At 41.6% G+C, this 11,370-nt stretch overlaps 1 long non-coding RNA gene across 1 annotated transcript; it reads left to right on the top strand.

Annotated features, from left to right (window-relative positions):
- The first annotated feature begins 2,375 nt into the window (after positions 1 to 2,375).
- LOC148048983 (uncharacterized) lies at positions 2,376 to 7,150 on the top strand. Its single transcript, XR_015695371.1, has 3 exons — positions 2,376 to 2,482; positions 5,027 to 5,149; positions 6,685 to 7,150. It is a non-coding gene; the product is annotated as an uncharacterized LOC148048983 (long non-coding RNA).
- Positions 7,151 to 11,370: the final 4,220 nt, after the last annotated feature.

Genomic DNA, 11,370 nt, shown 5'->3' with positions numbered 1-11,370 from the left:
ACCCATGTAAGTGCAGAGGTTGGTAGTATGACTCTCAAGCTGGCAACCCAATCCCCCGCTTTGTTTTTGAAGTCTTGTAACATTTTCAGTCTTATTCTTGCTCTTTTCCCTTCCCAAATATATTTTAACCTTATTTTATTTAGCTCCTCAAAATATTTTTCCCCTAACTTTATCGGAATTGTTTGGAACAAAAACAATAATCTTGGCAAGATATTCATTTTTATTGTAGCTATTCTTCCTACCACCAATAATTGCAAGTTTTGCCATTTCTCCAGATCTACTTTAATATGTTGCAACAGCTTAGTGTAATTATCTTCTTTAATAGTTGCACATCTTGCTGTTAATTGAATTCCTAAGTATTTTACTTTCTTGACTATCTGAATATCTATCTCCTTCATCAATTCTTTTTTTAATTTATCTGTAACATTTTAAACTAATATATTATTTATTTTCAATCCTGCAACTTCACCATGTTCTTCTTCTTCTTTTTTAATAAATTTGGGTCCAGTTTTTTTGTGGTTCTTTTAGAATAAATACCAGGTCATCTGCAAAAGCCTGTAATTTGTATTTTTCTTTTCTAATTTCTCAGACTTATCTAATCTTTCTGTTTAACACTTCCAATGTTAATATAAATAGTAGAGGGGACATCCTTTACACCGTGACCCATCAAAACCGCGCTCGACTAAGCCGCACGGAGAAAGAAGGCCGCTTTTAATAGCGCTTTGAAAGCAAGCCAATTCAACTTAAGGTAAGGGTTAGCTTTAGGGTTAGCTTTAGGGTTAGGTTTAGGGTTAGGTTAAGGGTTAAGGTTAGGTTTAGGGTTAGGTTAAGAGTTAGGTTTAGGGTTAGGGTTAGGTTTAGGGTTAGGTTTAGGGTTAGGTTTAGGGTTAGGTTTAGGGTTAGGTTTAGGATTAGGTTTAGGGGGGTTAGGTTTAGGTTTAGGGGTTAATTTTAGGTTTAGGGTTTACAGCGTGCTTCTGTCTCCACGCTGTTGTCGCCCTGTTGATGACGTCAGCTACGCGGTTTAGTCGGACGCGGTTTAGTCGAGCGCGGTTTTGTGGTGGAACCCCTTTACACATTTAGCTGGATATCTATGCAGCTCTTTTGCACTGAAACATTCTATAAATATAGGCTGGATCTGTACAATCACACCCTGCTTTAGCAAGCAGTCCATGCAAACACATGAAAGGAAAATTAGGGGTGGAAGAATTCACCCTGTTCTGCAAAAGGAATTTAACTCCAATGGCCAAGTCAAGTCAAATTGCTTTGATCTAAAAAAAAAAATGGGGTTTAAATTTCAAGGGGACTTTATTATCTTTGTTTGTTTAGAGTAGGTGATTCAAGAAGGTTGTGATATGCCTCCTCCATGCACCTAAATAATTAGGACATGATCTGAAGGTTGGATATACACTGTACAAGTGAAATTTAATCTGATACAGGTGCCTGTAAAAAGCTTTCAGGACTAGTGAATAATTCACTAATTAGAAGTAGACAGCACTAAAGTGATATTTTACAAATAAGAAACAGATTTGTACTTACACTAGGTATTTTTTACTTATTTTTTTCTCACTTATTCTGACATCATCTAGCAATGTTATTACCTTTAAGGATATAAAATCTGTCATATGGGCAGATACAATCTTGATATGAGAAAGACGCTATAATGTATTTTTTTTTATAAAGAATTAACAGAATTAGATTAACAGGGATTGATGAAAAAATAATAAAGAAAATATAGAGCTACCTACTAAGAATCAAAATGGAAGGTGAGCAAATAAAGGAGACAATGATAGTATGGACTAAAATTTTTGGTTATACAATAGAGTTAGATAAATGGCAGAAATTGTGGGATAGGAATTATAAATTAACGATGTCAACTCCGTATAAAGAAAATCTTTGTAAAATGTTTTGTAGATGTCATTTTTCACCCCCAAGGTTGGCAAAGATGTTTAAGGACATGTCTGATAAATGTTGAAAATATCATCAGATATTTGGTTTGTATTATCATATACGGTGGACATGCCCAAAAGCAAAAAAAAAATACACATCCCATTCCCTTTGTGGAAAGTCAGGTGATTAAAACAATTGTGGAGAAGCGAGAAATGCAGGAGAGGGATCAACAACGAGCAATTCAAGTTGATCAGTAGGAAAGCCTTTGTAGCCAGTTTCTCCACCCAACTAGGTGTTAAGTTAAAGACTGCTATAATTGTGTGCCTGTAAATATCTGTGGGATAATCTGCTGAATGCAGAATTCGATTGAAGACTTGTGATTCAATCCCCAAATTGGGATTGAAGTCTACCTTTACTTTTTCTTGAACTTGCTGAAGTTCTTAAGTTAACGATCCTGCTACCTGGAGCCTCCTACATGCCACTGCAATACAATAGTTAAATACCAAGAAAATATTTGATGTGAGGGCAGAAACTCACATCATGAACAAGTCTCTGGCACTCGGGTTCTGGATTCTGCTCACCGTCACAGCGGGTAAGCTTTTAACCAAGTTTAGCCAGAAGCTGCAGATCCTTGTGCCAAATCATTAGCTGGCCATTGGAACTGTTAATTTGATTGGGAAGCATAATTACAATTTATGGCAGCATTCAAAATGTTTCACTAAAGAATGCTGGGCAGATTTGTGGTGGTCAAGGACCACATGTGTTAGAGATATTTTTGAATACCTGAATTGGGCAATATAGTGATATAAAGTGAATGGACTCCCACTATCATGAGGGAGCTGGCATTTTTTGAAATAGTTTTTTTAAACCATGATACTTATAGAAAATGCATGCTTCTCATTTCAAAATGCTAGAGAACTGATAGTTGGGGATGCTTCTGGAAGGGCCACCAAGAGCTGCAAAATGAGGAGCTGAAAGATTTAGGTAAACTTCGTTGCCTGTCCCTATGCTAAGCTTTGCTTGAGTTGGTATTGGCTCCTGATGACTGTCTGGGCAAACAGCAAGCAGTTTTCTTGACAGGATTTCAGAAGTGGCTTGCCACTGTATTCTTCCTAGGCAGTGGTGGGTTTCAAAAATTGTTCGAACCTACTATGTGGGTGTGGCCTCCTTTGTGGGAGTGGCTTGCCGCCCATGTGACCGGATATGAAGATGCCGACGACACTTGTCAGAACCACCTTAAATTACCTCACACACAGCACTGGCATGCATAAGAATATGATGTAAACTTGTTTTTTAAAAGGCATCTTTGGTTTGCGTTAAAACAACTTCAACACACGCAATGTTCTGATTGCACCACAAACGCAGTAGTCATCCTGACCTTTCACAGAGGCACTGAGTTTTAAAAATATGAGCATGATAGTGTAGAATAATCATATCCAAGGACCAGTGGTGGGTTTCAAATTTTTTTGGAACCTCTTCTGTAGGTGTGGCCTGCTTTCCGGGTCCACTGGCGGAACCTCTTCTAACCGGTTTGGTAGATTTGACGAACCGGTTCTACCAAATAGGTGCGAACTGGTAGGAGCCCACCTCTGGTCCTAGGGCTAAGAGACAGAGGCTGGCTCAAGGTCATCCAGCTGCTTTCATGTTGAACATGGGGTTAGAATTTACAGCCTCCACACTTTTAACCTGATGCTTTATCCACTACACCAAACTGTACATTTTTCTTACACATGAAATATTGGACCAATCACAAATAGTTGAATAATATGCCAAGATTAAGATAATCTTTTTATGGGGAGCACCTTGGCATACATTAAAAATAAATTCTGTTGCCCGCTCTCCAAAGAAAGTGTAAGGATCTAACTCTCCGTCCAAGAAAGTAAAACTCTTGAAATGATTAACATTTCAAAAGGAGCCTTTTATTGAAGGAAAGGGATTGCAGAACAAAGGAAGCAGGATCTAAACTTTCCCGAGCAATTCAGTTATGATAAAGCAATTGGAAACCCCTCCCCTCAGTCCGATGTTGAATAAGCCAATCCACAGGTGCGAAATTGTTTTGAGAAGTGCAGGTTGAGAAGGTGACAAGACATTGTCCCCAAGTGTCTCTTGCTTACATACACAAGAAGGAATATCAAAGTACAGGTTACATAGATAAAGGTTCCCCTCGTACATATGTGCTAGTCATTCCCAACTCTAGGGGGTGTGCTCATCTCCGTTTCAAAGCTGAAGAGCCAGTGCTGTCCAAATATGTCTCCGTGGTCATGTGGACGGCATGACTAAATGCCAAAGGCGCACGGACCACTGTTACCTTCCCACCAAAGGTGATTCCTATTTTTCTGCTTGCATTTTTATGTGCTTTCGAACTGCTAGGTTGGCAGAAGCTGGGACAAGTAACGGGAGCTCACTCTGTTACGCGGTACTAGGGATTCAAACTGCTGAACCTTTCTGATCAACAAGCTCAGCATCTTAGCCACTGAACCACGTCCCTTCACAGGATACATAGGCATTAGGAAAAAGGCTATAAACTAAAGAATGCACCCAGGCCCTCTCCCCACCTGAATGGCAGCATCCCGATAAGGATCTATGGGATCTGACGGAATATATATCTACCCACACACATACATAACACACACTGAAATGTGAAAGTTGACAAGTCTCATACTCTATGGAACAAAACTGTGACTGAATCTAGATGTACCATGAAGCCTCCTCTCAGAAAGTAACAAGGAAAACCGGTCATTGTGTAGTGTCTCCCAAAAAATACTGTGGACCGTGATCAAGCATGAAAAGTGGTGTGATACATGAGCATGAAATTTAGCAGACAAGATTGTTGGCTATCAAGCAGCTTAATGTACCCAGCGTTTAATAAATGGAAGTGATCCAGGAGTTGCAAATTAAGACTGATGTCTATTCTCCATCCTATCTCAGTCTCCAAATGTGTCCCTATATCATAGAAAGGAATGTGGATGGTGGCCATCTTTTCCATATTTGTCTAGAGTAAGTACTCTCAGTTTCCACAACCGTTTCATCCTATGTTTTAGGCCTCCAGACTGATTTGGGCTGTGCTACATCTTAACTTTCAGACTCCTTCTGGGGGTTTATTTGCAATGCAATTTTTTTTCTTCTATTTGTCCAGTTGGGAGCCTCATGTGCGATAACTGTTACCGTGCATATTCGAATGGCACATGTCAAAAAAAAACACCACCCTGCAAATTAACATCCATGTATCATGCATGTTTCAGGCAGAAGGTCATTGCAGGTAAGTGTTGTGGTCCACCAGCAGCAGCCTATGGAGCTGGCAGCAGAGTCGGAGAGTGGGGAGCAGGGGTGGGTTTCAACCGGTTCACGGCGGTCCCTGCGAACCGGTTGGTCGCCGAACCCGGAAGTAAGTAACTTCCGGGAACGGTGAAGGGTGCGCCCGCCCGCCCGCGGTCCTTACCCAGTTTTGATGAGTTCTGCGCTTCCACGCATGCGCAGGACGCATACAGCGCCTGTGCAATCATCCAGGAGCAGCTGGAGCGTCGCGCAGACACTAGTACGCATGCGTGTACCACACGCGTGCACGAGGATGCCACCGGCCCCGTTCCAACCGAACTGGTTGGAACAGGGCGAGAAACCCACCCCTGTTTTGCTCTGTGTGTGGACACTAATTATCTGGCAGAGGCTCCTCACGAGATAAGGTGCGTGGACAAACATTCCTCTGAAGGGCTGATGAGCCTTGCTGACTGTGAATGAAAGTAATTCACAGTTGTGTAAATAAAAGAGGTTTTGTTGGGATTGAGACTTTGCTCCTGCCTTCTGGGGAAGCCTGGGTCAGAACAGTAAGTATAGGACAACTCCTGTTGCCAAAATGAAAGTCATTGAGGCAGTGGTGGGTTTCAAAAATTGTTCGAACCTACTCTGTGGGTGTGGCCTCCATTGTGGGAGTGGCTTGCCGCCCATGTGACTGGATGGGAGTGGCTTGCCACCCATGTGACCGGATATGAAGATGCCGATGACACTTGTCAGAACCACCTTAAATTTCCTCACACACAGCACTGGCATGCATAAGAATATGATGTAAACTTGTTTTTTAAAAGGCATCTTTGGTTTGCGTTAAAACAACTTCAACACACGCAATGTTCTGATTGCACCACAAATGCAGTAGTCATCCTTACCTTTCACAGAGGCACTGAGTTTTATAAATATGAGCATGATAGTGTAGAATAATCATATCCAAGGACCAGTGGTGGGTTTCAAAACTTTTTGGAAACTCTTCTGTAGGTGTGGCCTGCTTTCCAGGTCCACTGGTGGAACCTCTTCTAACCGGTTCGGTAGATTTGAATGAACCGGTTCTACCAAATAGGTGCGAACTAGTAGGAACCCACCTCTGCATTGAGATGACCATTGAGCAATGGATGCTACACTACTCCACATCAGTTCAGACTTTGCCCTCCTGGGCAATTGTGAGACATGAATCTGTTGCACAATGTCAGCTAAACAGGTCCACTTCTTGAACACAACACAGGCTTTGTGTGACCCTTTGGCTCTCAAAATTTCTGCTCATATGTGCATAGCCAATTGCACCTTGCTAAACCATCTTCTAATTGGATTGGTTTGGACAGTGAATTGTGTCAAAATTGTGTAGTTGGTCAATCCACCATGTCCTCTTTAGAGCATCAGGGATAAAAAAACAAAACTTCCAAGGCAATAACCAGGTCTTTCAGAAGAACTTGGAAATAGACCAGGTATCAGTATAAAAGTGAAAAGGAAAACATTTGGATGTTCAACTTGTATTTTTTCTTTCTTTTCCAGAACGTACTTTCCTTTATATTAGGACTGGATGTACCTTGCATTGCAGGATAGTGGATGGAGGATCATACATTCGCCATATCAACATATGTTGCAGAAATGTTGATTTCTGCAACCGCCAGTAGACTGGGAACAAGGCTGGAGACAAAGCTTGGTTTAATTGCTTTTGGCATGTTTACTATACTGTTCATATCCTTATCCTGAATAACCTTTATCTTGCTTGAAAAAAATATATTTATCAAAAGATAAGCTTACCTTAGAGCTTCAATGAAGTATTAGTAGAAGCTTCATGTAGTGACTATTGGCAGTTATGGCAATGTTGAAAATGTAACTGTGATGGAATATGTCTATGAAGAGTTGCGTCAGAGAAAGAGGAAGAGATTTAAGATAACCATTCCCCAGAATCTCCCAAGATGTATCTATTCAGTTAAAAGTAGCTTGCAAGATTAGTCTTGCAAGATTCTGTCTATGTGGTTCAGAACAAATAAAGTACTGAAATTTGCCTGGATTGTTCTGTCATTTTGTCAGGCTGGGCCTGAGAGTAACTTTCATCCAGATTTCACATTTACGGCTTTTGCAGGAGATGGTGTGGTGATTTCATTTACTGACTGCTCCACTTAATGACTGAGTTTTGGGCTCAATTGTGATTGCTAAACAAGAAGCAGCTATAACCCTATCCTTTAACTAGATCCCAATAAAACATCAAAACACATCCAAGATTAAAATTAGAAATGTAGTATTGCAGGCAAACTTTGTCCACAGCCTGGAGTTCAATCCTGACCAGTTCAGTTTAGTTTAGTTTTATTGGGTTTGTACGCCGCCCACTCCCGGAGGACTCCGGGCGGCTTACAATAAAAAGGGGAGGGGGATAAATAAGACAAAACAACAATTTAAAATACAACAACATACACAATTAAAGTGGGGCTGGATACTTCAATAGCCCCAGGCCTGTCGGAGCAGCCAGGACTTAGTAGCTTTACGGAAGGCCGGGGGGGTAGTAAGGGTCCGGATCTCATCAGGGAGGTCGTTCCAGAGGGCCAGAGCTGCAACAGAGAAGGCACTCCCCCGGGGGGTCACCAGCCACCATTGGCTGGCAGATGGAATCCAGAGAAGGCCAAGTCTGTGCGATCAAATTGGTCTTTGGGAGGTAATTGGCAGGAGGCGGTCTCTCAGGTACCCAGGTCCAATGCCATGCAGGGCTTTAAAAGTAACGACTAGCACCTTGAAGCGTGTCTGGAGACCAATGGGCAGCCAGTGCAGCTCGCGGAGGATAGGTGTAACGTGAGTGTACCTAGGTGCACCCACAATCGCTCACGCGGCTGCATTCTGGACTAACTGAAGTCTTCCAACGCTCTTCAAGGGCAGCCCCATGTAGAGCACGTTACAGTTACCACAGTCCGTAGCTGTTGACTCAACCTTCCATTCCTCCAAGATCGATAAAATGAGGACCCAGATTGTTGGGGGCAGGAGGCTGATTCTGTACATCACCCTGAGAGTGCTGTAAAGCACCACAAAACAGCATATACATCTAAGTGCTATTGCTATTGCTAAAACATAGTCAGCAAAATGAAGCCTCATTTGGCCTCTGAATCAAAGGAAGAACCTTTCTAGAATGACTATTTCAAATAATTTTACACTCTTTGGTCTAAAGGCCCATTGGGGAAGGGGGTCACTCTAATCTCAGGAGACAGTCTGTTCAAAGTGATGTGCCATGATTAAGGAGATCTCTTTCTGGAGTCCCCCTTCCCTTGATTTCTTGCGCAAGGATTCACAGCTAGATTGCTTCTGGGCCAGAGAAGCAGACAGCAACAACATGAGTCCCAAAGATAAGGAGGACCTTTTTCATACAGCTTAATAAATGATTTCTTAAGTACCTGGAATTCAACTTCGAAGCTTACTGGCAACAAACGCAACTTCTGTAAAACAGGTGATTTTCTGGATATGTTGGTTGGTTGATCGGGAGGCAGTAGCATTTTGTACCAGTCAATCAATACTACAGCATTATTTGATGGAGAAAAGGAGACACTTAACCACTGTGGGTGAATTCCACACCCAAACGCATTAACAGCTTACAGTCAATTAAAAATCATGCCTTTGTGACAGCCCATCACACAATTTCTGTGGAACTCCAGCCTTCTTGTTTAACTGTCCTGGAATTTTAACCCCTCCCTTGGAAGGTGGGGTTCCTTTCAAATTGCAGCTGGAATTCCATCTCCTTGGACCTCATCAGGGCTGATTGTTGCCTACATGGATGGACATGTATCAAAGAATGTTGCCCTACCTTCTTCTCTTCTCCTATGGTCTCTCTTCCATGTGAAAGACGTTTGCTCCTTGGCCTGCTCATCCTCTGCAGGGGACCTAGATGATGGCTAAAATTCTGTTTCCCAGCTTTTTAGTTTTGCTCTGTTGTGTTCTTGGTGAGTCACAATAACTCACTATGTAAACAATGTAAAAGTTTGTGCTCCTTCTTTATTCTGCTAGGGCAGCAAAGATGGATTTATACAGTTGGCCAAGTCATTCAGAGTAATAGTAGTCATGGAAGCCATTTTTCCAAACTCAACAGGAACTCCCTCTCATACCAGATTTTAGTAAGACAATAGTAATCTAGGCTTATCTGGTTAAGTACCGTATTTTTTGGAATATAAGACGCACCCCCCACCCTGTCAAAAGTGACTGGAAATGTCTGTGTGTCTTATAGAGTGAATATTGTGGTGGGGGAGGGAGGCAGGGGGTTGGTGTGGTGCTGATCAGCTATTCTAGGCAGTGGGGATTGCCACTGCCTATCGGCGCCTATCGCACTGCCACCACCCATTCACAGCGATTGGTGGCAAACTGGTCGCTGTGGCAAACAGGCAGTTGAGGCAAAAAAAAATTTCTTGTTTTCTTCCTCTAAAGCTGCGTCTTATAGTCTGAAGATTCTTATAGTCTGAAAAATACGGTAAACGGATTAAGTTGGTTTGTGAATTCGGGTTGGCACTCAACTCCTGTTGACCAGGCTTAAACTCATTAGCACTACACGGAGGTTACCCTAGTTATATCATAACTCTGAGAATATGACACTGAAAGAGTTAATATTTAATTTTAGATTAATAAAGGATTGTTTTTCTTCCTGATCTTGTAGTTGATGCCCTCAAATGCCATGTGTGCAAACGCTACCATTCTACAAGTGGTTGTGTCAAAGGAAAAGGGATGTGTGTTGCTGACCCTGGACAACTTTGCAAATTTGTTAAATACTATGCAAGTAAGTTTCCCCCAAGAAGATACGTTTAAGCATTGATTTATATCACCTTTGCTTATTGGTCAAGCTCATTGGCCTGCTTATAGCCCATGATTTAGTTTGTCAACATAAATCTGATATCAGTTAAGGTTTAAATGTTATTGCTTAACAATCTCAAATGTGGTATTTTGTTAGTTACAGATCACTGACCATGTCCATTACCTTTCCCAAAGAGAAAAAAGAGATATAAATACATACTATTCATGTTTGGAACTGTTCTCAATACTCCTGGATTTATAATAACTTGCAACTAGATATACCTCTGTCCCATTGTGTTTTTTTTAAAGAAAGAGGTTGTGTTATTTTTTTTTATTACCAAGGAGAAGTTTAATATGATGTAAGTAATCCTTCTAAATTTGGCCTCCATCATTTCTTTTATGGAGACTGCAATTGTGGGTCATGGCGTCATGTAGGTAGAATAGAATAAGATGAAATAGCTGTTCTCGGATGATACCATAATTTTTTTGGAGTATAAGACACACTTCCCTCCCCCTAAAAGAGGGTGAAAATTTGGGTGAGTCTTATACACCGAATGTAGGCAAAAACGTGAGACATGGAGGAAGTGATGGTATCTAGTAATCCTTGCAGTCTGGAACAGCTGATTGGGGGTATTCCGGGAAGCCGATCCACCCGGCAATCAGCTGCTCCTGCTGAATCAGGCTGCAATAATGCGCTGAAGCTGACCTGGCTGTTTGCTATTTGCTGCAAGGACGCGTCAGAGTTTGCAACAGCAATCACATTCAGAAAGCACACACAAGTAACTGATTCAGCAGGATTCAATAACGTCTCTTTATATATAACATAACACATTAAGTAACTGTACAATACCAAAAGCAGGTTTTCCAATGTGGTAGTTCAGCAGAGGAGAGAAGTTTCACTTTCAGTTTTAGTTTCAGATATCAGTACAGCATGTAGCTTTAGTACAGAACAAGCCACGCCCAGGCTCCTTGCTGTCTCCTTCCTTGTTGCTCCCATGGCAAATACTGTTTGTTTCCAAACAGCCCTCAACTCTCTCACACACTGACAGGACGCTAGCCAGATGAATACCATGGATGCTGGTAGGTAGAAGCAGATTCTTTTTTCTTATTTTCCTCCCCCCAAACTAAGGTGTTTCTTATACTCCAGAAAATATGGTATATTATGAATTCCAATAGAAGAGACTATATGTAGTTCAGTGCTGAACTGTGGAGTTCTTGGTGCTCTCTGAGCTTTGTTGTTGGTGTATAGACATTTCATTACCTGACTAATTAATGACATCAGTGCTAGTTGTGGGAGGGTTTGTGCCCTGTTTATATACTGCCCTAACAGTGTGGCTTACTCTTTAGCAGTTCCTTGATTCGGATATTGTTTCTTGCTTGGGAGAGGCCTTGTGATGAGTTTTTTTTTTCTTTGAGATTAAGCATGGGAAGCCA

Source organism: Thamnophis sirtalis, unplaced genomic scaffold, assembly GCF_051295495.1.
Source record: "Thamnophis sirtalis isolate CommonGarterSnake01/CBP01778 unplaced genomic scaffold, rThaSir2_p1.2 scaffold_2, whole genome shotgun sequence".
In the NCBI taxonomy this organism is placed as follows: Eukaryota; Metazoa; Chordata; class Lepidosauria; order Squamata; family Natricidae; genus Thamnophis; species Thamnophis sirtalis.
This window is presented reverse-complemented; position numbering and strand designations above follow the sequence as displayed.